Source organism: Pleurodeles waltl, chromosome 9 (genome assembly GCF_031143425.1).
Source record: "Pleurodeles waltl isolate 20211129_DDA chromosome 9, aPleWal1.hap1.20221129, whole genome shotgun sequence".
NCBI lineage: Eukaryota > Metazoa > Chordata > Amphibia > Caudata > Salamandridae > Pleurodeles > Pleurodeles waltl.
The window spans coordinates 227,660,356-227,686,345 of record NC_090448.1 but is presented as its reverse complement, the minus strand read 5'-3'; the positions used below and the strand labels follow the sequence as shown (position 1 = coordinate 227,686,345).

The window sequence follows — 25,990 nt, the reverse complement described above, 5'->3', positions numbered from 1 at the left end:
GTAAATTTGGGAATGCACCAAAATCCATGGGTGGATGCATGGGAACACCCATGCTCCACCCATGGAACCCCTTCCTAGGGCAGAGTAATGCAAGGCAGTGACTTGCACTGCCTTGCGTCACTCTAGATTTACAAAGCACTGCAGAGCCATACAAGATGGCCTTGCGTGACTTGGTAACTCTGACTTTAGTGTTGCATTGTGCTTGTATTACGCAGGGCAATGCAATACGTTGATAAATCTGGCTCTTATTGTTAACATTTCCTTACAGTGACTAGTCCCAAAAGCTTTTTGTCACTTTGGCAGGCCTACCTGTCCTATGTCGAAAACCAGAGTACAAATTAAAATCCTAACAATATATTTTAGGAATGGGACTAGCTAGAGAAATAAACAACAATTTTAATGCTTATGAGAAATCCAATTCAATACTGATGTCAGATTTGTATTAAATATTACGGAAAAGTGACTTTTAGAAAGTTACCTTTCCCCTACCTATAGTTGTTCCAGGAGGCTAATTTACACTTGCTCTCTAATTTCTTCCAGCCAGGGATTAGCATTTTAAAGGGTGTGAAAGGGTGTGAAATGCTCCCGTGGAGTAAACATTAGGCTAACCTAAATGGGAAGAGGTGACTCTCTGAACCTCACCAAATGTGCCTGGGCTATGAGCATCCTTTTTGACATTACAGAGCAAATCCTGTTTGAGTGTCAAATTCTGCTTGACAAGTCTGCTGGGTTTTACATATAACATGGGGCTAACTTGAAAAGAAGGAAAACAGGATGCCCAACCAGTTTTTGGTGTAAACTCTCTGGTTCTTGGAAAACCCTACTTGTGTTCTACCAGACATCTGCCTCTGAGTTTGTTATGGGTACAGTGGTTGCCTCGAACTGGAGTTTGGTGTTAGATGTGCTAGGATACTACGATTGCCATAATATACTCCCTGTGCATATCCCCAGCCCTCAGGGCCAAAGATGAGTGTGGCTGAAGAATGTTGACATCTTGAAAATGCCCAAAGTGGGTAGGCTTCACCAAGGGAACATTTATCCAATCTGTTAGGGCATGCCCAAGAGTCATTCCTACTCACTAGCTCATGCCAGGCATAAATGTGTCACCTCCAAGCTCCCACTTCAGAACGCTATTGGACCTAAGGAAGAACAGAACAGGATCAGACCTGCTGTCTGTTACCTGAGATGAGTCCTAAAAGACTAGTCCTGCTCCCTCTTGTTCCCATGACAAAGAAGTGGACTTCAAGGTTTATAAGGCTGACCTGTTAAAGCTACAGGGACACACGAAGCTACAAGAGGACTTTTTCTGCAACTGCCCAGCTGACCAGTAGCAACTGAACCTGGATTGGACTCTATTGATGTCCTCGGCCTGACATCTTGTGAGTCTCTAAGTGCATCCCCTGAGGCCCTGAGAGGCTTAGAGGTGTAATCATTTGGTGGATTGGGATTTAAAGGACTATGTCGGAAGGTAAAATCTTTGACCAGGGTGAAGCTGGTTGGTGTAAGTGACCTGTGCTCCACCACAGTCAGGCTCAAATTGCACCTAAATCGAGGTCTGCCACAACCATTGGTATTTTAGGCTTCTTGTCACTATTCACATTTAAAACATTTGTAAAAAAAAGTATATCTCTAGATCCCCTTATTAGAGTTTTGCATTTATGGTGTAATTTTGTTTATTCAATTTTACTCTCATTTTCTAAATTGGTTTGGGATTTTTATTGCTTTACATTTCCACTCACCTACTGTTGTGGTACTGCATAAATGCTTTACACATTGCCCTAAGTCAAGCTTGTCTGTTCGTTGCCATAGCCACCGTGGCTTCAGCTCAGGTTAATTTAGTGACTGTGGGGTTCACTTTGACAAGGGTTGTGATTGTTCCTTGAGGTGGGTAGACACCCACCCTATATAAAATAATCCAACTTCTTACATGTCAAGAGTACAAAATATTAATCTCTACCACTGGTACTTACAGGAGGATGCAACCCTCTTTATTGTATTTTTGCCCTGTGCCCCATATGCAGACCAGCCATGGTTCTGCTCCAACAGGAACAGTCCTCTCTGATCTACCAAGCCAGGTTCTCTCTGAATCGTAACACAAGCAACCCAAGACCAGTTTCTGCCTACCTAGACCTCTTCAGTCGGTTAACTATGTCACAGTGATCACAGGACCTATGTCTGGTCACACAGGTAGCTCAGCACTGGTTGACACCTATGCTGTAAAATGTCTTTGCAACATTTTCCGGTGAATCCAGATAGCATCACATTTTTGATGTTTGGAAAACACGTCGGAATTTCTATACATACAAGGCAGCATTCTAGTTATTGCTGGATTGCAGATGTTCAACTTTCCTTGTTTTAACATTGGTGGGTTTCACACATTGCAATATCTACATTCAAGTTTATAATACTGGTGTCAAATTCCCCATGGCTCCCTCTCTTCTTGCAAGGCTTGTCATTCAGTGATTGTGACCCATGCACACCTGAGACAGAGATAGGACTAGAAAAAAGACTAAAGGATACTGACTCAAAGTTCTATCCTACTGTTGCTTAAAGTCATGCACAAGGTACTCGTTTCTCTTTTCATTGCATCAGGAAGAGTATGTGCCACAAACCCTTAAAGCCTCTGTAGCATATGGGTTTGGTTTATTTTGCTATGGTGAAGGTCACCACCCTCCAGTTACTTCAAGCTTCATCAATACGTTTCATTACTGTAGCTTATTCTGATCACTCTGAACTGCGTTTTACTCCTACCATTGAAAGCCACTAATTTAGAGAGTTCACCTTCCAACTCTCTTGCCATATTTCCACCAACTGCCACACCTGTCCTACTCCTCTTTACTCTGTGTCATCATGAGTGGCCTCCATGAACTGTCATGATTCGTATCTTCACTTCGCTCATTCTGTCAATCCAGATTTTTCACAGAGCACCTTCTGCTTTTCTCCTTGGCCCATCTTGCAGACTCGCCCACTCTTTCCTCATAGACTCCTCAGTCTTCCTCAGATAACAAGCGATCAAACCCTACCTCAGCTAAAGTCCTAAGCCCCTTCTCATGTCATCCCATTTATCCTGTGAAATACAAGGTTAATCAAGTCAATCGGCACCAAATCAACTTTTCCCACAAACTAGACTCCCTGTTGGTACTTTAAGGCAGAGACAGAGCCCCGCATCGGACCTGTAACGCTTTTGCATGAACTCACTCTGTAATGAAAGGCAAACACCTCATTCATAAGCCTGTGCCTTCCAATGAGGGGATGTTGGTCTCATCCATTGTGAAGCTCTTGCTGCATTCCTGATCCCATGTATCAAATTAAATGTGTTCTGTTCCAGTCGCATCCCTAATCAACTGCCACTGTAAACATAATCTGCCTCTGCTGACGTCCATACCTAGCAGGTACTTAAATTGGCAAATTTCTTAATCACACTGTCTAATCCTAGTGTGATGTGATTTCAATCTTGATGCTAGCTGTTCTCATCCTACTGGCTTGGCCACTTTCTCATTGCTGATTGATTAACACACACTCTCTGCCCTTCATCTCTACCAGCAATCAATTGTTCAGCTCTGTAGTCTTCACTTCCTGCCATAGGCACATTTCCCCTTCTGCGATGCCATTCATGTGTCCATCACTGTCCTTTGTCCACTACCTCCAATCCAGATGTAAATTATCCGTTTCACTCCATCCTCCCTTGGCAGAGTTCCACCAAGAGCTTCAAGATATAGAGAGTGTTGTGTCTAACTGGGACAGTAATTTATCGGGTTTGTAACAGTGTTGTTAGACTATATTTCACTCTAGATCCCGGACTTTCAATTCAATAGATGAAACACAACAGGTAAAAATAGATTTAAAAAAATGAATCTGCATAGCCTAAATTCCCTAAAGAATATGTAGAGATTGCTTCAAGTAACAACAAGAGATCATCGATTTCTTTCTCCAGGGCACAATACATTTTCCAGAATTCTGTTTAGAACGGTTTGACTGCACAATCACCTTCAATTAAAACTCGAGTAAGATTCAGGTCATGTACCTGTAAATTTAGGTCATTGGAAGGAAGTGGAAGGAAAGTGAATTATGCGAGCACCATTGAGGGTATTCCTTTGTGTTCAGTAATAATGCTCACAAAAACACTCTGCAGAGAAAATCATGGCTGGAAGAAAATGGAGATACGTTTAGCATGTTTAGTGTGATAATCTCAAGTTGTGGTCATCAATAAAGCCAGTAGGGAAGATTTATATTCTTGGGTTTTTACTTGATGAAAAACCTTATGTGGCACGCTAGATTAATCGCGTGTCTAAAATATAGTTTACCATTTGGTACATTTAAAGATGGTTACACACTTCATAACAGTATGTTTATGCTCAGGTTTAGTGAAAGCAATTGTTGATTCACAACTGAATTAGGTGAATAGTCGTTTTGCTGGAATAAGCCCCCTGCATAATATCTTCAAATTGCCCAGAATGCATGATGTAAGGTAGTGCTGGGCCTGTACATACTAGAGCCTTCGCCTGCAGATCACTGACATATTCATTCATAGCTGATGTTTGAAGACAGAGAATGATTTCAGATTACGAGGCTGGTCCATCCAGCTATGCAAGATAAGGAACAAAGGGCCTCATTCCGACCCTGGCGGTACAAGACCGCCAGGGCCGGGGGCAACGGAAGCACCGCCAACAGGCTGGCGGTGCTTCATTGCCCATTCTGACGCCGCGGTCAGAAAAGGGAATCCGGCGGTTTCCCGCCGGATTTCCCCTGCTTGGGCAGAACCTCCATGGCGGCGCTGCAAGCAGCGCCGCCATGCAGATTCCGACCCCCTTCCTGGCATGGGCAGTGCAGGGGCACCCTAACTGGGCCCCAGGGAGATTTTCACTGTCTGCATTGCAGACAGTGAAAATCGCGACGGGTGCAACTGCACCTGTCGCACCCCTGCAACACCGCCGGCTCCATTCGGAGCCGGCCTCTGTGTTGCAGGGCCTTTCCCGCTGGGCCGGCGGGTGCTCCCTTGGCGGGCGCCCGCCGGCCCAGCGGGAAAGTCAGAATGGCCAGCGGCCATTTGGCGGTTCCCACCAGGGTCAGAATGACCCTCAAAGTTATCTATAAAATAAAGCTTCTCTGCTAACTTACTCAAACGCAGCAGTCTGAGGATAGCAGGAAGTGGAAGCAGTTTATCTGGTATGAGATATGGTACAGCTCTTCCAAGAATTGCTCTTGACAGCTTTTATGACGTGCCATTCAGTGGATGGAACTGTGTGACATCTGATGGAATGTCAGTACATCACGTGCACTGTTGGACTTGGTAGCCCATGACAACAAGGGAGTGGTCCTTCTGCAGCTTGGAGAGTAACACCTCCTCTGTGTGGGGCTTCCGTCTGGGTGTCTGAATACAGGTTTATCCAAATTCGAAGGTCCTTACATAGTGGTATGTATAAAAGGGAATTGTCCTGTGTTATATAATGGACTCAACTGTAACAGACGAGGAGTGGCTGTTTTTCAGCAAAGGGCCGAAGGGTCTTTGGTGAGTTACAGAGATGACGATGTGGCCACATATAGATGTTAGATTAATTATGTTTAAAAGACACAGAAATTTGCCAAAAAGAGGTTGCTGGGGTGCGCACAATAACTCGCGGGTGTGAGACCGAAAATGATATAAACACCATGAGCAGGATTCTTCACTTAGGTCCAGGAAAGCACCTGCCAGACTTGATGACTGTGTTTAGTAGCATGACAGAGAGCAGCACATTATGCCGTTCTCGTTATCTGGTTTTGAATTAGGATTTTACATTTCCTATATTCAAGTTGTATTCTACCTGTTTTACTAGTAAAGGGTTAAATGAGTGTTCATTATTAATAGATTTTTTGTTTTGTTTTTTCCTCTCCTCCTAATATCTATGCAAGGTGTATTTGTTTGTGGATGTAATTGTAATACAATAGTTTCTTTTGCGGGGAAAAATGTAAATGTGTGTTAAGGTGTGGCATTCAAAGGATGGATTTTAGTGACATCTGATGGAATGCCATTGCATCACATGTACTGTTGGACTTGGTAGCCCTTGACAACAGGGGGGTGGTCCTTCTGCTGCCTGGCGATTAACACTTCTGTCTGTGGATTGCGTCACAATTAATGTTTCTCCCAAAAGATATAACGTAACCCAATGCTATATGCACCACAACAGCCATGCTGTTTTTCTACTTTTAGCTGATGCGCCTGCACCTTTTACTGGGATGGCCTTTTGAATTTCATTCAGGACTTTACCTCCTAAACCACCTTCTAATTTCCTGATTTACTACTACTAGGCAGTTCAGCACAAATATGTAGTGCTACTTAAGAGTAATAGGACTCAATCAATAAATAAATGGAGTATAACTCATAACCTGCTCTGTTCGTAAGAAAAAGATTGAAAAGGGATCAAACCAGTGCTTATTTTGTAAATAAAAACGTGACAGTGCCCAAAGCTCTCCTCTGAAACACGCAGCTGCTGCAGTAAAATGTGTGAGCACGGAATACTGAGGCACTGTAATCCTGAAGCTATATCTGGCTTCTTTAATCCATTTACAGTCACTCCCTGCCCCGTCAGCTCACTCTTGCAGCTTTCTGTTCTCTTCCTTGGTGAACATTTTTCGTTTTTTTCTTCCTCCGTCTTTCCAATACGTGTCTTTCACTCGCAGTAAATGCTTGAGGCAAAAAATAAGTGCCGGCCCTCAAAAATAAGTGCCGGTGCCACGCACCGGAAACCCCCGGTTCAAGCACTGAATCGGACGTTTGGTCAATCAAGTTAATAAATGAATTGATGTTAGACTCTCCTTTTCTAACGAAGTAAAGTCCAATATCATCTTGAGTTAAATAGAATAAATAAAGTAGAAACTAAACTCTTGTGTCAGTAAAAAGGCACAATTTGCACTCTTTAAACTGGTGAAGAGATTCTGAGGTGCTGGTTTCAGTGGGAAATGACTACCCTTTCATATTAAGAAATTAGATGTAAGACATTCATTCATGAAATAGTCAAATGAGATGGGAGAATGAGGACTAGCTATGATTCTTTTTAAAGAGTTTGTACCCACAAATAAATTGCTGTTTGGTCTCACTGGTTCAGACTTAGATGCACAATGCAAGCATGTTTATTAATTATGTTGCAGGTCCCTGATTGGAAACAGATCACAATAATATCTAAGGGTATCATCATTCCTATTTCTGAAATTATACAGATCACTGTGGTATCTAGCTATTATGATATCTGTTATGTAAGCAATGGGTTCAATAGTAACATAGCAACGAGGTGGGGAGATTTAGGTTTGGAATGCGAGCTGGGGGAGTGGCGGTCGGAGACCGGGAAGAGGAGAACATGAGAGAGGTTGTACCGCTTGCTCTCAATAAAAAGTGAACTTGGAAGTTACCTGAAGAGTATCTTTTCTCTACAAATTGGCGACGAGTGCGGAAAGAAGGACCTGGAAGCACTGAATCACCTTCTGCAGAGAGCAAGCGGAATGTGGAAGTGCTATTGTACTTGAGACGGATCATCGGATACACGTCGGTATTGAGGAGTAAGAGGAAAAAAAAGGTAAACGCAGGAGCAATTGGTCTTTGATTCATGTTGAGCCTACGGGCTGATTTAGCCACAGACCGGTTTAAATATTTCAGCATGAGCGTGACGTATAGCACGTGACTGGTTGCTAAGCACGCAAGTGTTGTAACCATGTGCGTTAGCTGTTGCTAGGCTGGCGTTACCAAGTATCTACGACACATTGGGATTGCTATATTTTGCCATACAATATACAACGATTTGTAGAAGAATTATACATACACGCCATCTAGTGGAGAAAGTATAGTAATTGTTCTGATTGTTACATGCTGAAGGGAATATATCTACTTAACCAAGAAATAAAAGTAGGAAAATAAAAGGATAATATTAAATAACAATGCAGAACTTAAGCTTACCACCACCTGTACCATTTCTTCCACAACCAGGAGAACCAAAAATCAAATGGGCAGATTGGAAAGAGTATTTTAGCAACTATTTATTGGCAGTTGAAGATGAATATGGAGAAGAATTTACTTCTCAGAGGAAGAAAAAAATATTGTTACATAGTTTAGGACCAGAAGGGTTACATTTATATACCCAAATGGAGAAGAAACAAAGAACGGAAGAGACCAGTGATGCATTCAAGTACACGTTAGAAGATTTGGATACTTACTATCAACCTACAGTATGTGTGGCTATTGACAAATATATAATTTTTTTCAGAGGAAACAAAATTAAAAAATTGCTGATAACATCTAAATTTGGAGCATTACAAGAAGACTTATTTAGAGATCAAATAGTTATGCATTCGAATAACAACAGCGTACAAGAAAAATTGTGGGTTTGTGGGGAAGCACCACTCAAATAAATAATAGCCACAGTAAAGAAAGCTGAGCTCTCAAAAAGATGTGCTAAAGCTGCACGTAAGGCGGAACATGGAGGAGAATCTGTTTGCAAGGTTTCAAATAGTAATGCTTATAAATATAAGACAAATGAGAAATCTGTTTATAACTTCTTCGAAGGGAGTGGAAGCAATAGTGGACGGAAGGTGAGCATTAAGGATCAAGAATGTTTTAAGTGTGGAAACATGTAACATTTTGCGAGAGATAAGAATTGTCCGACGATGAGAATCAATTGTTCATATTGTGGAATTATGGGCCATTTTGCAAAAGTATGCAGAAGAAGGAAAGGAAGAGACAGTAAGGAGACGGTGTGTTGTATTTTGGAAGATGAGAGGGATGAATTTGAAGAGGGAGACCAGTCCCAGACGGGAGCAAGTATATTCAATATTGAAGATGATGCAGTTCTAGATGTGTATGGGAAAAATAAGAAGAAACCCATTTGTAACATGACAGTTGGTGGAGTTGACATTTACATAATAGCTGATTCTGGGTCACCATAGGCTATTGTACAACAATCAGTATGGAAGGAAAAGTTTGCAAAAATTTTAGGAGAAGAGTTGACTACCATGAATGTTCATCCTGTTACATTCACTGGTGAAAAAATTCCCATGGTGGGTTATAAAATAGTCACATTTGAATTTCAAGGAAGGAAATCTCAGGGGAAATTATAAGTAGCTGAAAGGGGAAGTTCAGTGTTAGGATGGATTGACCAAGGAAACATAGGCATAACTCTGGATCCTAAAAGTAAAGAAGAAGTTTTGTCATTGGATGAGCCAGTAATATCAGTACGGGAGGGAATGGTGGAAAAATGTCCCAAAGTATTTTCTGGCAAGGTAGGAAAATTATGTGGATATGTACATAAGATTGTGCTAAAGGAAGGAGCTATACCAATATGTCACATAGCAAGGACTATACCTTTGGGGATAAAAAGAGAAGTAATGGAGGATTTAGATAAATTGGAACAGAAAGGAATTATAGAACCTGTGGAGAGTGTGGAATGGTTGGCACCTTTGGTTGTAGCACGGAAACCTAATGGACAGTTAAGGCTATGCATCGATTTGAGAGACTTAAACAAGAAAATTGTAGTGGAGAAACATCTGCTTACAAAGATTGATGAACTTTTGGGCCAAACCAAAGGTGAGAAGTGGTTTTCTACTGTGGACTTGACTTCAGCTTACCCTCTTGTAGAATTACATCCTGAATGTAGAAGCCTGATCTCATTTATCACACCTTTTGGTTGTTACAGGTGTGTGTGCGTCCCGTTTGGGTTGGCGTCAGCAGCGGCTGTGTTCCAATGGTTAATGTACAAACTGTTTAAGAGGATTAATGGAGTAACATACTTCCAAGATGACATCATAATAATGGGAAGAGTTAAAGTGGAACATGACAACAAGTTAGAGGAAGTATTAAGAACACTGAATGACAATGGATTGACAGTTGAATTGAAGAAATGCAAAATTGCAGTAAATTCTGTAACATATCTAGGACATGAAGTGGGGAAGGATGGCATTTCTCAGAAGAACAAAATAATTGAATCTGTGAAAAATGCCCCAGCTCCTACATCGAAGGAAGAACTTAGATCGTTTCTGGGTCTAGCGGAATTTTACTCCAAATTTGTACAGAACTTCGCTATGAAAATGCATTGGTTGACACAATTGCTGAAGATAAGAGAGGAGTTTGGAGTTTATTTGGAATGAAGAACTTCAGATGGATTTTGAGAACATTAAAACTGATATATGTTCTGCTGTACCATTACAGGGTTTTGATACCAGTGTGTATAGTATTGTGACCACAGATGCAAGTGGCAATGGTTTAGGTGTGGTGTTGACCCATTTAAATAATGTGGGTGAGGAATGTACTATAACGTATGCTTCTCGTTCTTTAACTCTGTGTGAGGAAAAATGTTCGGTGATTGTAAAGGAAATATTGGCAGCTGTCTGGGGGATGGAGAAGTTCAGGCAGTATGTATGGGGTTCTAGATTCAAAGTACGTACTGGCCACAAACCTTTAGTAAAGGTTTTGACAACAAGTAACATAAATAGGGCTACGCCATGAATAGCTAGGTTGACATTGCGATTGCCTGATTTTGTATATGTAATATTTACCTGGTAACAAAAATAAGGTTGCTGATTATTTGAGTAGATCACCTTTTCCACTGGATGAAGATACTATACATGAGGAGAATGAATGGGATGAATATAATGTGGCTATGGATTTGGAAAATTATACAGCTATTTTAGAGGATGAATGGAACTCGAACTATGGGAAAGATGTGTGTTTGTCTGAAGTGAAGGAGTTTTTACCTAAAGGATAGGTAGAGACAAGTAAATTGCAGGGTGAATGCAGACAACTTTGGGAAATAAGAGATGAGTTATCTCTTAATGATACAGGATATATTTTAAGAGGAGAAAGATTAGTCCCACCTAAGGGATTGAGAAGCAAGATATTAGAGATTTGCCATGAAGGTCACCTTGGCATTGTTCAGTTAGAGTTAAATCAGTTTATTGGTTGGCAGGTATTAATACTGAGGCAGAGAGAATGGTCAGAAATTGTCTTTTCTGTGCAAGTGCTGATAAGACACAATCTACATTTAGGCCACCATTAGGAGAACATATAATTCCAGGAAATCCTTGGGAAGAATTGAGTATAGATATAGCGGGTCCTATTTTGAATGAATTGGGAGTAGCTAAATACATTATAGTAGCAATAGATAATTATTCAAAATGGCCGGAAATAGAAATTAACAAGGCAGTTGATACCAAAACAGTAATTTATTTTCTTGAGAGAATATTTTTGAGAGAGGGAATCCCCAAAAGTATAATTAGTAATAATGGGCCACAATTCACAGCTGAAAAGTATAACAGTTTCCTAATCAGGAATGGCATTAAAGGGAAACATACCCCGGTCTCTTATCCTGCGGGGAATAGGGTAGTGGAAAGATTTAATAGCGTCATAATGGGGAGTATTCAAGCAGCCATAAATGCAGGATTAGATTGGGAGAGAGAAGTAGCTAAAACTATTTGGGCATACAGAATCACTCAAACATTAACAGGGTATAGTCCTTTTAAATTTTTGAGAGGAAGGGAGCCGTTTACTAAGGACTATAAGGCATGGATGGATATGAGTTTATGCAGTAAATGGTCTCCCTCAGTGGTAAAGAAAATTTTTAAGGATGCGCAGGTATTGTACAAGGAATATTACAACAGCAAACATGGGGTGAGGGATGTTAAATTGGAACCTGGTGAGTGGGTGAGAGTTAAAGTAGGACGTAAAACTGAGAAAGGTTGTAGTGAATTTACCAAACTAATGCAAGTTAAGGAGGTGTGTTCGAAATCTCCACAATTAGGTGATCGGAAAGTGTGGCATTTTTGTAGACTGTCAAGATGCAACAAGATTTTAGATTGTGGGAAGGAAGTGTCCGAGAATTTGAACAGTGATCATACCAATGATTGGTTCTGGGAGGATGTGGTTGTGAAAAATTGTAATGCTGGTAATGTTGTTGGAAATTCTAACATTAGGTCTAATTCAAGGGAGAGTGGGAATGCCATATCTATTCCTGTTGGGAAATGTGTACTTACGCTGTTGAGTTGGAATGTGAAAGTACCAATGAAATATAATGAGTTTGTGATGAGTTAGGAAGATTTTTATAGCATGTTATTAAGTTTGATATTTATTATAGGAAACACATATGTAGTACATTAATCAGGTCATGTTATAAATATGCAGTATTGTCAATTTGTAAATTGTAAGGGTGTTGATTTTAATTTATTTTGTTTGGTTGGTTGAAAAAGGGCAAATGTGGTATCTAGCTATGATGATATCTGTTATGTAAGCTACGGGTTTGATAGTAACGTGGCAACGAGATGGGGAGATTTGGTGTTGAATGCGATCTGGGGTGAGTGGCGGTTGGAGACAGGAAGAGGAGAACATGAGAGAGGTTGTACTGCTTGCTCTCAATAAAAAGTAAACTTGGAAGTTAGTTGAAGAGTATCTTTTCTCTACAATCACTATATCTATTCAGGGCTGCTAAACATGGTGGCTTTTCAAATGAACTTTAAAAAACTTTGCTGTAGACCTGGAAACTTTGATGCATAATGAATTCAATGTGAGTATTAAGACTGGATTTTTATCTTCCAGGAAGCAAATCAGTCACACATTGTGTAATGCATTGAGGAAGGTAAAGGAAAAGACCAATGCTCTAGTTGTAAACTTACATTCCTTCTCCTCAGTGTCCTGTGGCTCTGGTCCAGATTCATAATGGCAACTGGGCTGGACTATCTTCCTGTGTCAAGTAAGGGGTAAGCCGCTAGAAAACAGATTTATGTGTTTTAAATGCCTGGCATGTCTTATTGAAGAGACCTTTCACAAAACTATTGCATCGTGTTCTTGTTTTGTCAAGATCATTAGCAATGGTTTAGTGAAGCTGTTGTTGATGCAGGTGGTAGAATGTATTTCATAAACCTGACAGTTTGCTTGACAATTATTCCTTCCTAATCCTCTGAAAATCCATTACAAGTAAGGGGACAAGTCATTCAGAAAACTCAAAACAAGTTAGAAAGCGCTTATCAGGAGCTCTCAGCAATCAGACAATTAGTGATGAGTCTGCTGCAGGGAACTCCCCCATTCTAATTTAAAAATCATATTAAAAAAAGTTATTAAATACATATTATCTTTATATGTTTGTTCAACAATTATTTAGTTATTTATTTCTAATTTATTTAACTATTTTATTAATGTCATGTTTTTTTCTATCGGATTACATTTTAAGCCTCTGCCTCCATTATTTGCTATGGGAGGGTGGTGCAGTACCAGTGGTTGACCATGTGTAGTACTAGACTTACTTTTTTGTGATAACTTACACTTGGAGTTTGTGAATACCTAAAAGTAGTAAACTTACTCAAAATTGTAAGTTACTTTTGTAAATCAGCCCCATATTGTTGAGTAAGGACCACCAAGAAATCTTAAGGAGATGCAATAAAACCAGACCACAAAAACCTTTTTAAGAGTTTATCTGACTACAAATAGGATTCATAAGCTTGGGCTCAAGGACAGTTCCAACTCTAGGAGATGTAATTCTTCTGATAAGTCTCATAAGTGAAATGAATAAACCTTGCTCCATCCCTTTCACACTGCCTTGCTCATAGGCTTTCTCAGTGATGCTTAGTGTCTAAAAAATATCCACCTTCCTGTAGAAAAATAATCAATGGAGGTGTTTTCCTCCTTCTATGGGTGCTGCAGCATGCAGGTGTCCAGTAAGGCATTGGGTGCCCAATGGTTCTTGATGGGAGTTGGACCTCTTGACAAACAGGCTGCAGGATCTGGCTGGGAAGTTAGTTAGGGGCAACAAGCAGGTAGGTGGTAGACTTGGGCTGCTCAGGACGTAGGGGCACCTTTGGTCCTCTTCTCCTGTGCCCAGGGCCGAGGTAGGCAGGGGTGTCTTTAGGCATCAGGTTTTCTCGACCTGGAGCACTGGCAGTCAGGGGGTCCTGCGTGTTGTGGCTGCAGGGGTAGTCGGGGAGTCTGGAAAGGGTGAACCCAGGGTGGATTCAAGCTCAGGGAAGCCGGGGGACATCATTGGCACCAATAATCCACCTCAGATGGGGACAGGGGCGACAGGTGCAGTGATTGCTAGAGGTGTTGGGTTTTCCCCCACCACAAGGCTGCAGGAGAGGTGGACCTGTGCGCACAGGCTGCAGGCAACTTGGGGGAGACCCAGAGGGTTGAAATCTGAGTGGACTCTGACTCTAGACAGCTGGGGAACTGGACTGGCACCATTGGTTGGCTTCACCCTGGGTCGTGGTCATCGGGTGCAGAGGTCACTTCGGGTGTCGGGTCCTTGCTGTTTCAGGGGCTGCAAAGTCTTTTCTTGAAATTTTGTTGCAAAGCAGTTCCGTAGATCACGGGAGTCTGAGTCTTTGTAGAAGGCAGGCAGTCCTCCTGGGTTTTTTGGAGGCTCAGTTTCAGGATGAGTCATCTTTTGGGCGAAGTCAGTTGAGGTCAGCAGGCAGGCCAGAGGGGCTGGTTCCAAGCCAGCTGCATCTTCTTTTCCCCCTGCTGCAGGGGCAACTCTTCTTTATCCTTTGCTTTGTAGGTAGTCAGGATCTGTGTTTCAGGGGAGCCACCTAAGTACTCAATTTAGAGGTGGTACAGGGAGGCCAGGTGGCAGCTAATGGGCTGCCCACCTTTAGGGTGACGACACCCTTTCTATGACCACTTCTGATAGGAAGTGGGCATAATCTTAACCCTAGTGACCTAATTCCTTCCAAACAAGATGGAGGAATTAAAAAAGTAGTGTTCATTTTAGCTATATTCACCTTAGGGGTGGAACTGGCATGAAGTAGGCACACCTCCTAGTCTGCTTCATTTTCCCACCTGTGCTGCCGCTAAAAGTGGGGTCAGGAAAGGGGGGTTCGGTCATTTCCAGCATCTGGAGAGACGCATTAGAAAGACAGCTAGGCCTTTGAAGCTTCCCACTCTGGAATGTCCATCGTGCCTGGGTGAGGTGATAACACCACCGCCCAATGCAGGCTTTTGTCTCTGGCCCTCAAGAGCAGTGGCTCTCACCTTGGGGGCAGAAATGTGTCTGTGGTGGTTGAACTGGTCAAGACCAGTCAGCCAGCATACTAGTAGCTGGTAGATTTTCAGGGGCACCTCTAAGGTGTTATTATTCTGAGATGTTTGATACCAAACATCCCAGGATTCTGAGAAGCTATAATGTAGCTGGGGAACTCGTGATGGCGAGTGTGCAGCACATGCATTTAAAATGGCTTCCTTGTTCACTTACTACGGGCCTCATTATGAGGCTGGTGGTCCAAGGACCGCCATCCTCACAGTGACAATCAGAGTGCCGCAACTGTGGTGGTCCGCCACATTACCTCTCTCGTGGACAGACCCACCAGGGAACTGTCGTCCCCGCCAGTAACATGGCTCGCAATGGGATGACGGTTGTCTGCGTTGTACTCAGCCTGGGCAGCGCTGAACTCAGTGCCGCCTGGCTGATTACAACTCAGCTTTCCACCAGCCTTTCCTTGGCGGGGACCCTGCTATGGAAAGCTTGGCGGAAAGCCGTTGCGTGGGGTCATAAGGGGGGGTCCTGCACTGCCCATGCCCAAAGTATCTCGTCCTTCCTGGACAGACTCTGGCTTTAAGTACCACAGCACTGAAAATAACATTTGTTTATAATGAATTAGGCAGTGCATTGATTTTTTTTTAAAGTGATACATCATATTTTTAACATATTACGTCTGCAATTCATGTGAATCGGATGTAAAGTAGACAATACAGCTCATTGGTTTGGAACCTATTTCTTATGATAGATGCCACTTTTGCTGCAAATTACATGTACCCAGACATACTTCACAGGGTCTCACCAGGAGAGTGCAGACCAAAGCTGAATGTGTAATTCCCCAAGGAGGTGAGCAAAGAATGTGAGTCAGCTTGACTTGTGGATAGTAGGTCATCTGTAAATGTTGATGCAGTAAGTGCATTTTGTGTGTACGTGACTGCTCTGCTTTATGAGGCTTGATGGCTGGCGGATGGACTGCATTGATTTTCTCGCGTGAATGCCGGCGTTATTACTTTCTACGTTGCAGGATAAACTTCTCTATCACTTTCCACAGAGTGAAATGAGGGCCAAATTGTTAATTTAAATGAATATTTTTCATGTAAAACCTACTCCACTCATCTACCTGCTAAAATAATTATATGAAGAAAATTGGATTACAAAAGATTTCCCCAATGATTGGAAGTGAAGAAATTTGCATGCACATAAAATTGACTTTGTGCGTGATATTTGTACTGTATGCGTACAACTTCATTCAGAGCAAAGAATGCACGCGGCAGGCTGCCAGGAGGCGTGGTCTTTGCAAATTTGGTCACATCCACCATTCACAGAGGGGTGTACTAAAATGTACTAAAATGTGCCTCTGCTTCGTGCCATATTTCTGTCCCCCGTCACTGTTAAGTACGGCACAGGGTGTTGCAGGTTGCCACATCATAAATACACACAAGTGGACCAATCCACTAAGGTAAATCTACACAGACACAGATTTACATTTATGCCTGGGCAAAAATCTTCACCTAAATGCAGTTCACTGACTCAGGTGGAGATGTACAGTGACTAGCAGAAGTACATGTCTCAACCCTCTTACATAAGAGGTAGGGCCACACAGAACTCAAAGTAAGCCCATAAAGTTAGCGCTAATAAATGTAGGTGTGTGTTTTAGGTGTAGATCTTCCTCTTATTGTTTTGCATAGCATACACAGAGATGTTGCAATTTAGAACTGCAAATTGAATAGGGAAACATTCATCTAAGTAAAATAATACACAACTGACAAATATTATTAATAGCAGCACAAAATGGAGCCCACACCCTGGACTCTGCTATCTTTTCCTTGTGCTTTGGGATGTTGGGGAGCCATACATCTGCTACAGTTTGATTGTAGTTTCTTGTGTATGTTTGTTTGTGTGGGACATGTAATGTCATATAGTGTGTCGTTGGACATGTGTAGAGCAGAGCTTGGATGTGAGATAAGTCATTTTGTGTAATTCTTTAACAATCCAAATATTTGTATTTTTCTATGAATGTTCATCTATTCTTAATTTTTTATGATGTGTTTGTATAGGTCACAGGAATGTATATAATAATTTTTGTAGTATTTCTGTTGTATAATTTTTAACATTTCAATAATGTAATGTTTATGAGTCTACACAATCCGTAAAGCTATATAACCATTCTTACATAAATTGTATTTTTAGTACTGTTAAGTTGTTTAACATTTTTAACATTTCAACAATGTGCTTTATATGAGTGACTGCAAAGCATATATGTATATAATGTACATTCCCATTTTATTCCTTTAATTTATTATTATAATTTTTTTCTATGTCGGCCTTTCTGCTGGTAGTGGCCATGTGTGCTATGTCGCGTTCTTCAAGGTTTGGCAGGAGTAGATTTGAGCTTGTTTGCACTGTAGCAATACTAGAGTAGATGTCGGTTTAACTTTAGTGAATTGCATCTGACTTAGCCTTTTGTAGGTTTGTATTTGTACAGGGCCGTGCCTCTGTTAGGGTGTGGGGGTGTTGTCCTACTTATATTTTGCCCCCCTTCGACTTCCCAATTAAATGTCAGTAAACCACTTACATTTTAAAGTGTTTTACATTTGTCTGTGCGGCACGCGGCAGTTAGTCGTTAGCTGCAGGCCAGTTACATAATCAAGCATCAGTGCAGGCCTGGAAGGGAGGGGTGGGGCTTATGTTGTTGTTTAACAGTGTAGTTGGCAGACATGGTCCAAGTTAGTAGCCAGCGCATCTTGGCCCAAGTGCGCATGCCGGGATGGATGGCTGCCTTTCACTGGCCAACCCGACATGTGCACTAAAGGCCTCTCAGAGTCTCTTCACCTGCTCATTAGTGAGCCGGGGGTGAATCAAAGCCAGAGCTCCCATTTGCAGTAATTAGCGGTTATGTTGCCTGTCATAGCCAATCCAGGCTCCGCTGTAACAGCAGGAGGAGCGTCTGGATTGGCTTAGAGAGAGGCAGTGGTTATTAGGGGCCACTGGTGCAGTGTGTGCACGTAAGGCAGCGCAGGCCCTAGGGGTGGGAGGAGGCGCTCTCTCTCTCTCTCTCTCTCTCCTCCTCTCTCCCTCTCTCATGCGCCATGAAGAGAGACCAGCATTGTTGACAGTTTGCTATGGCACACATATGAAAAGAGCTTCCAGTACACAGGTAAGTTAAATAATTAGTGAGTTGGTGGCTGCGCGAAATACACAGTGTCAAAACACGATACATGGAGTGTTTCATACTACATTGCTGCTGTATTTTCGTTTTTTTTTAATGTATAGTGTAAACTGGTTACACAGCATCAGATTCAGAGCACAGGCACTATCACTCATGGCATGACCGCATGAACACTATGGGGGTCATTCTGACCTCGGCGGTAAAAGGCTCTTACCGCCGGTCAGAAGACCGCCATCATACCGCCGCGGCCGCAGTAAACCGCCACAGTCATTCTGACCCACAACTGCCAAATCGCCAAAAACCCGACATCCACTGAAGGCCGCCTCATCAGCGGTCAGCGTTAAACTGGAGATGACCAAACCTCCACCGTCACGCCAACACAAACACGCCCATGCCATTCCGACCCACGAATCCACGCGGCGGTCTTTCAACCGCGGTATTCCATTGGCGGTACACACCGCCGCGGTAAAAATACACACACATTTACAAAACACAACCACATTGGACAATTCGAAATACACACACCTGATACACATACATACACCACTCCCACACACCCATCACTATATAAAACACACACCCACAACACCCACAAACCCCCACAACTCGAAATTCAGAGACAAGGCGCAAAACACAGAGAGAGAGCACAGGGAACGCAAAGCACAACACACACAGGAACCCAATATCATCACCCACACCACATCTACGCACAAAACACCACACACCACCACACTCAAAGACACCCCAGGTTCTCGGACCAAGAACTCAGGGTCATGGTGGAGGAAATAATGAGGGTAGAGCCCCAGCTCTTCGGCACACAGGTGCAGCACACCACAATAGCCAGGAAGGAGCTATGGCAAAGGATCGTCAACAGGGTCAACGCTGTGGGACAGCATCCCAGAAATCGGGAAGACATCCGAAAGCGCTGGAACGACCTAAGGGGGAAGGAGCGGTCGACGGTGTCAAGACACAACATCGCTGTGCAGAAGACTGGCGGCGGACCCCCACCCACTCCACCCGAATTCACAGCATGGGAGCAAGAGGTCTTGAACATCCTGCATCCTGAGGGCCTCGCTGGAGTAGGCGGAGGAATGGACTCTGGTAAGTCTAATCTCAACTACTTCACCCCCCCACCTACCAGCATGCCAACCCACAACACCACCCTCACCCCCAACCCCCCAGCACACATCCTCCCTGTTAATGTCTCACCAGCACAACCCACCCAACCCAACACCAACCCCTGAATGCCAACACAAACCATGGACACCCATCACCTAAGAATGACCACTGCACATACCCATCCCCCCCCCCCCAAACCACCCTCACAACTCCTCCCACAAGGGACTGCCAGCACTGGGGGACAAGGGCACCCACAAATCGCACGCCATGGCACACACAAAAGCAATAACCATACTCTTTTACCCCTGCAGGGCCCGAACGCCAACACACCGGCCAGGAGGGTCCAGATTTGTCCATCCCACCCCCAGAACAGGCCCCCAGTGATGACAGCAGCTCTGTCGACCTAGAACCTGATGACCAGCCCGGACCATCGGGGACCTCTGGACAGTCGGTTACCCTCAGTCAGCCACAGGCCACAGCAGACCTACCCCCCTCAGGAAACACCAGCACAGCACCCACCCAGCGTGCCCATGCTTCTGTCTCCAGGACAGGTCAAGCAGCGGTGTGTCTACCAGTACAGGGCACCCAGGGTAACCCACAACCCCAACAACAACAGGGACCTGGGGGCAGTGGTAGTGGGCACACCGTCCAGGGGACAGAGGCCCAGGAACAAAGGGGAACTGGGAGGGCTGCTGTGCGACAGAGGGAGGACAGGCCTAGGGATCCCACTGTCCAAGAGGCCCTCACCACCATCATGGGAGCCTACCACCACTCCCAAGAGACGATGGCGACGGTCCTGGCCAGGTTCCAGGAGATCCAGGCCATGCAGGAGGGCCAGTACATGGGGTTCCGGGAAGAACTGCGCAGCATCAGTTCCGCAATGGGTACAATCGTGGTGGCACTCAACCAGATTGTCACCACATTGCGGGACCATGTGGCCCCCCAAAGGGCCCCTGCCACTAGCATGGAGGAAGAACAGCCCACCACCTCCGCCGGCGCTAGTGGTCAGGATGCCCCGACACAACAGCAACGGCCCACCCGGACCCCACCCCCTGCAGAACAAGAACCACCCCGCAAGAAAGGCCTGAGATCTAGGAAGAAGACAGAGTAGGATGTCAAGACCCCCGCCATGCACGGAATCCCCCGGATGTCATCCCACCGTCCCACTTGTTCACCCTGTCCAACCTTGAACTGCCCCTGCTCCACCTTCCACAGGCATATGGACAATGGACCTGTAGGAACGACAGTCTGGACACTGCCATGGACATGCCTCCACCATCACCCATCACCCTTTTAGAACTATACACCTATTTGAAAACTACAATAAACACAATTTTTGCACAAAAACAAACTGGATTCTGCTATCTATTTATTTAAACCAAATGTATTCGAGATAACCAACAAAACATTTCTATTAACATTGTGATGACAACATACCAGTGTCACACAGCGGTAGTCCATGGGGAAAAAAACCAGAGGGCACTCCGTGGGGATCAGATCACTGAAATAGGAAGTGAAATACACAACTAAGTTACCATACATTGGGGTGAAAGGTCAGACAGTAGAGAGCCTCTACAGTTACAGATATAATACAATGCAGGAGTAGATTCTTACCTGTGTGTCACTGGAAATACTGCAGTATCACTCTGTCCCTGTTGTCTGTGTCGTCCTCTTCGTCTTCCTCCTCTTCACTCTCCGCAGGCTCCACAGCGGCCACAACACCTCCATCTGGACCATCCTCCTGCAGGAAAGGCACCTGGCGTCGCAAAGCCAGGTTGTGAAGCATGCAGCAGGCCACGATGATATGACACACCTTTGGTGAGTACATTAGGGATCCCCCAGTCATATGCAGGCACCTAAACCTGGCCTTCAGGAGGCCGAAGGTACGCTCAATCACCCTCCTAGTACGCCCATGGGCCTCATTGTACCGTTCCTCTGCCCTGGTCCTGGGATTCCTCACTGGGGTCAATAGCCAAGGCAGGTTGGGGTAACCAGAGTCACCAATTAGCCACACACGGTGTCTCTGTAGCTGTTCCATCACATAAGGGATGCTGCTATTTCGCATGATGTACGCGTCATGCACTGACCCTGGGAACTTGGCATTTAAATGGGAGATGTACTGGTCAGCCAAACAGACCACCTGGACATTCATCGAATGAAAATTGTTTCGGTTCCTGTACACCTGTTCATTGTCTTTTGGGGGAACCAAAGCCACATGGGTACCATCAATGGCACCAATGATATTGGGAATGTGTCCAAGGGCATAGAAATCACCCTTCACTGTAGGCAAGTCACCCACCTCAGGGAAAATGATGTAGCTCCGCATGTATTTCATCAGGGCAGACAACACTCTGGACAACACCTTTGAAAACATAGGCTGAGACATCCCAGATGAAATGGCCACTGTAGTTTGAAATGATCCACTGGCAAAAAAATGCAGTACTGACAGCACCTGCACTAGAGGCAGAATCCCTGTGGGTTGGCGGATGGGTGACATCAGGTCTGGCTCCAGCTGGGCACACAGTTCCTGTATAGTGGCACGGTTGAGTCTGTAGGTGAGTATGACGTGTCTTTCTTCCATTGTCTACAGGTCCACCAGCGGTCTGTACACGGGAGGATTCCTCCATCTCCTCGCAAGTCCCAGCGGACGGTGCCTAGGAAGGACAACAGTGAGCACAGAGTCAAGCAACCCACAGGTAAGTGCCCACAGCATGCACAGTACACGAATCTCTCGGGATTGAATGGCTAGTATGAATGTCGGTGCAAGGCCTAGCCATGTGTGACGCAGTAGGAATTAAGCCATTTGGGCCCTGGAAATGGCGGCTTCCTGACCTGTGAAGTGTGACAATGTGAAGTGAGGTCATTGCGCAAGCGTGGCACACCGTGGCGGTAGGCGGTCGCAGTCCGCGGCGCAAAGCCGCATTGGACAACATTGAACCCTATGGGTTTCAGGAGCCAATGGCGGTGAGCGCCGGCGGTCGCGGTACGCACCGCCGCGGTACGCACCGCCGCGGCCGTAACCGCCATTTTCTCTATGCTTATTCACACGAGACCTGATCATCCACAGGAGAGGACCTATACTGCAAGTGCTGCTGTGACCTCGGTCTGGAAGTGACAATGGCTGCTGCGACTGGGGAAAGGGCCCCCGCCTTCAGTTCCGAGGAGTTGGAGAAGCTCGTGGACGGGGTCCTCCCCCAGTATGCGCTACTCTACGGGCCTCCAGACCAACAGGTGAGTACACGGGGGGCAATGCATAGTGCCCAATGCCTGGGTTGAGTGGGGAGGATGTACGATGGAGGCGGGGGCAGCGAATGACGAATGCATGGCATGACAGATGAGAGCATGTGCCACATGGCAAGGTTGGGGAGGGGGGGCCACTCACATCGAGCATGCAGAAAAGTGATGATGTTTCTCTTCCCCCCCTGTACATGTCACATAGGTCAGCGCCCATCAGAAGATCGACATTTGGCGTGCCATCGCCAAGGACGTCCGGGCCCTGGGGGTCCACAACAGAAGGGGCACCCACTACCGCAAGAGGTGGGAGGACATCCGCTGCGGGAGCAGGAAGACCGCGGAGGCTCTGCTGGGGATGGCCTCCCAACCTAGGAGGGGTGCCAGTCGTACCTTGACCCCCCTGATGTCCCGGATCCTGGCGGTGGCCTACCCCGATTTAGATGGGCGCTTGAGGACATCACAGCAGACACAAGGGGGTGAGTACCAGCACATTCGGCTATTTAGCGCGCAGTGGAGGTGCCTGGGGGGGGGAGGAGGGCTGTGGGTATCCCTAGGCCAGGGCGATTTCTGTAGGATAGGCCTGTCTGTGAGGTATGGTCCTGTGCCCCCGCCCCCCACCTCTGTAGGGTGCCTAGTAATGCGAATCATGGACCAGTGTATACTGTGTGGGCAGTTGTCGCCCATAGGCTTGTAGGGCATGTCCCAGTGAATGAGTAGTGTACCCCAAGTGCGCAGCGTAGTGCAAGGGGCTTCTGTGTCTGTCCTCTCCGCCAACGGTGTCCCCAATGCATGCACTCAACTTGTCTTTATGTTTTCCACCACCCCCCCCATTTTCTTTGTTTTTCTGTGAATGTGTGCATTAGCATCATCATGCGGAGGAGAAGTGGCATCGGCGCAAGAGGGAGCTGCATCTCACATGGCCCCGGAGGGCCATGCAACGGACTCCGACATGACCAGTGAGACGGAGGGCGAGGGGGGCTCCACCACGGGGACCCGTGGAGACGTCAGCGACACCGACACGTCCTCGGAAGGGAGCTCCCTTGCGGTGGCGGCAACATCCGTGCCCACCGATCCTACAGGTACAGCCGCCACCCAGCGCACCAGCTCCGCCCTCCCAGCAGCCCCTCGGCCTTCGGCCCGTGCCCGCAAGGCCAGGAAGCCGGCCATCTCCTTCGCCCCAGGCACCTCAGGCCCTGCCCCAGTCACCCCTGCTGCCCTCAGTGAGGAGGTCATTGACCTCCTGAGGACCATCATTGTTGGGCAGTCTACCCTTTTGAATGCCATCCAGGGTGTGGAGAGGGAGGTGCATCAAAGCAATGCATACCTGGAGGGCCTTCATTCGGGTCAGGCTGCCCATCAACGATCGTTCAACGCTCTGGCCTCAGCACTGACGGCAGCGATTGCCCCTGTCTCCAGCCTCCCTCTTCTGACTCCCTCCACCCAGTCCCACTCCCCTGTTCCTCTGCCTATCCCATCCACACCTACAGACCAGCCTGCACACACCTCAACACCCAAGGGCAGCTCATCCAAACATAAGCACCACAGAACACACAAGCATTCACCCAAGCAACATCCAGATGCAGACATGCCAACAGTCACTACCTCCTCTGTGTCCCCCACCTCCTCGTCTCCCTCCTCCCTCCCTGTGACGTCTCCACACACACCTGCAAGCACACCACCATCAGCCATTGCACCCATCACCAGCACACCCTCCAGTACAGTCCGCACACGTGCAGTCACCACCCCCCACTGCCATGTACACGTCCCGTGTCCTCTCCCAGTGTGTCTGTCACCCCCGCTTCCCAACCACACAAACGCAGGCAGGCACCCAAACAACAGCCATCCACCTCACGTCAGCCTCCAGCCCAAGCACCTGCACCCAAAGACAGCACACTTGACTCTCCTACAACCACATCCTCTTCCTCCACTCCCATACCCACTCCAGCTACCCTTCCCATGGCTCCAAAGAAAATTTTCCTCTCTAAACATGACCTCTTTTCCTCACCTGACCCACCCCCTCCATCCCGTAAGAGTTCCACAAACACCTCAGCCACCACCAGCTCAGCAACTCCCAAGAACGTCGTGCCTGGTTTTTGGAGTCCGCCCTTTCCTTGGTCTGGGACATCGTCCAGCAGCAAAGGCACAGCCAGCCCCCCCCTCCCCCGGGAAGAGGAGCAAAAAACTCAAGGGCAGGCGCGACAGGCCTGATACGCCTGCCCCCAAGGAGGGTAGCCTTACACCGTCACCTGCCACATCGGGTAAGGGAGCCAAGGGCCACGGACAGTCTGCCAAGGAGGGCAAGGGCAGCAAGGAGCAAAAGGCAGGGAGCAGCCGACCTGGCCATGAGGGCCCCACCAGCCCCATTCCGGGGGTATCGGAGGAGACACAGGGCCCGAGGGCTCCATCACAGGAGGGCCCCGCAACGGAGAGGTCCGATGCAGACTGAGCGGCAAGTATTGGCCAGGTGTGGTTCACTGGAAACACAAGACAGGCACCGCTGAACAGGGCCCCGCCGTCTCAAGCACCGCTGAACAGGACCCCGCCGTCTCAAGCACCGCTGAACAGGGCCCCGCCGTCTCAAGCACCGCTGAACTGGGCACCGCCGTCTCAAGCACCGCTGAACAGGGCACCGCCGTCTCAAGCACCGCTGAACAGGGCACCGCCGTCTCAAGCACCGCTGAACAGGGCCCCGCCGTCTCAAGCACCGCTGAACAGGGCACCGCCGTCTCAAGCACCGCTGAACAGGGCACTGCCGTCTCAAGCACCGCTGAACAGGGCACCGCCGTCTCAAGCACCGCTGAACTGGGCCCTTCCTGTCAAGCACCGCTCCGCTGGGCCCTTCCTGTCAAGCACCGCTCCGCTGGGCCCTTCCTGTCAAGCACCGCTGGCCCATTGGCAGTCCCGGTTCTGTGTCGGGCAGGATGTAACAGTGGGCAAGCCACCCACTGTAGAGACTTGAGAGACTGTGGCTTTGCACTCCCCAGGTTGTAACAGTGGGCAAGCCACCCACTGTAGAGACTTGAGAGACTGTGGCTTTGCACTCCCCAGGATGGCACAGTGGGCAATCCACCCACTGTAGAGACTTGAGAGACTGTGGCTTTGCACTCCCCAGGATGGCACAGTGGGCATGGAGGCCCTTCGTGGATCTGGCGTCGTGGACTCATGTGGCTGAGGTGCCCCCCCTTCCCTTCCCCCTGAGGTGCCTGTTTTATCTTTTTGTGATGCCCCAGCAGTGTTCTCTCCAATGGACTCGTTCTCGTGTGTGGGCTTTGCCCATGTGTTGCTGCACATTGGCCCACGGACATTTGGACTTTGAAAGACTGGGCTGGACTTTTGCTACTTGTATGTATATAGTTCTAGATGTGTATTTATTATTCATATATTGCTAAGATCGCTATACTTTATTGTTGCAATAATATAGTTCTACTTTTACATTCATTGCCTTTTGTCTTAGCTTTTTGGGGGGGTTTGGGGGTGTCACTCTGACTTT

The 25,990-nt window shown here is 46.3% G+C and overlaps 1 protein-coding gene across 3 annotated transcripts in view; it reads left to right on the top strand.

Annotated features, from left to right (window-relative positions):
- The window catches only part of FRMD4B (FERM domain containing 4B), an 892,718-nt gene that overhangs the window by 226,995 nt on the left and 639,733 nt on the right, over positions 1–25,990 (top strand). The gene's annotated exons all lie outside the window — the stretch shown is intronic.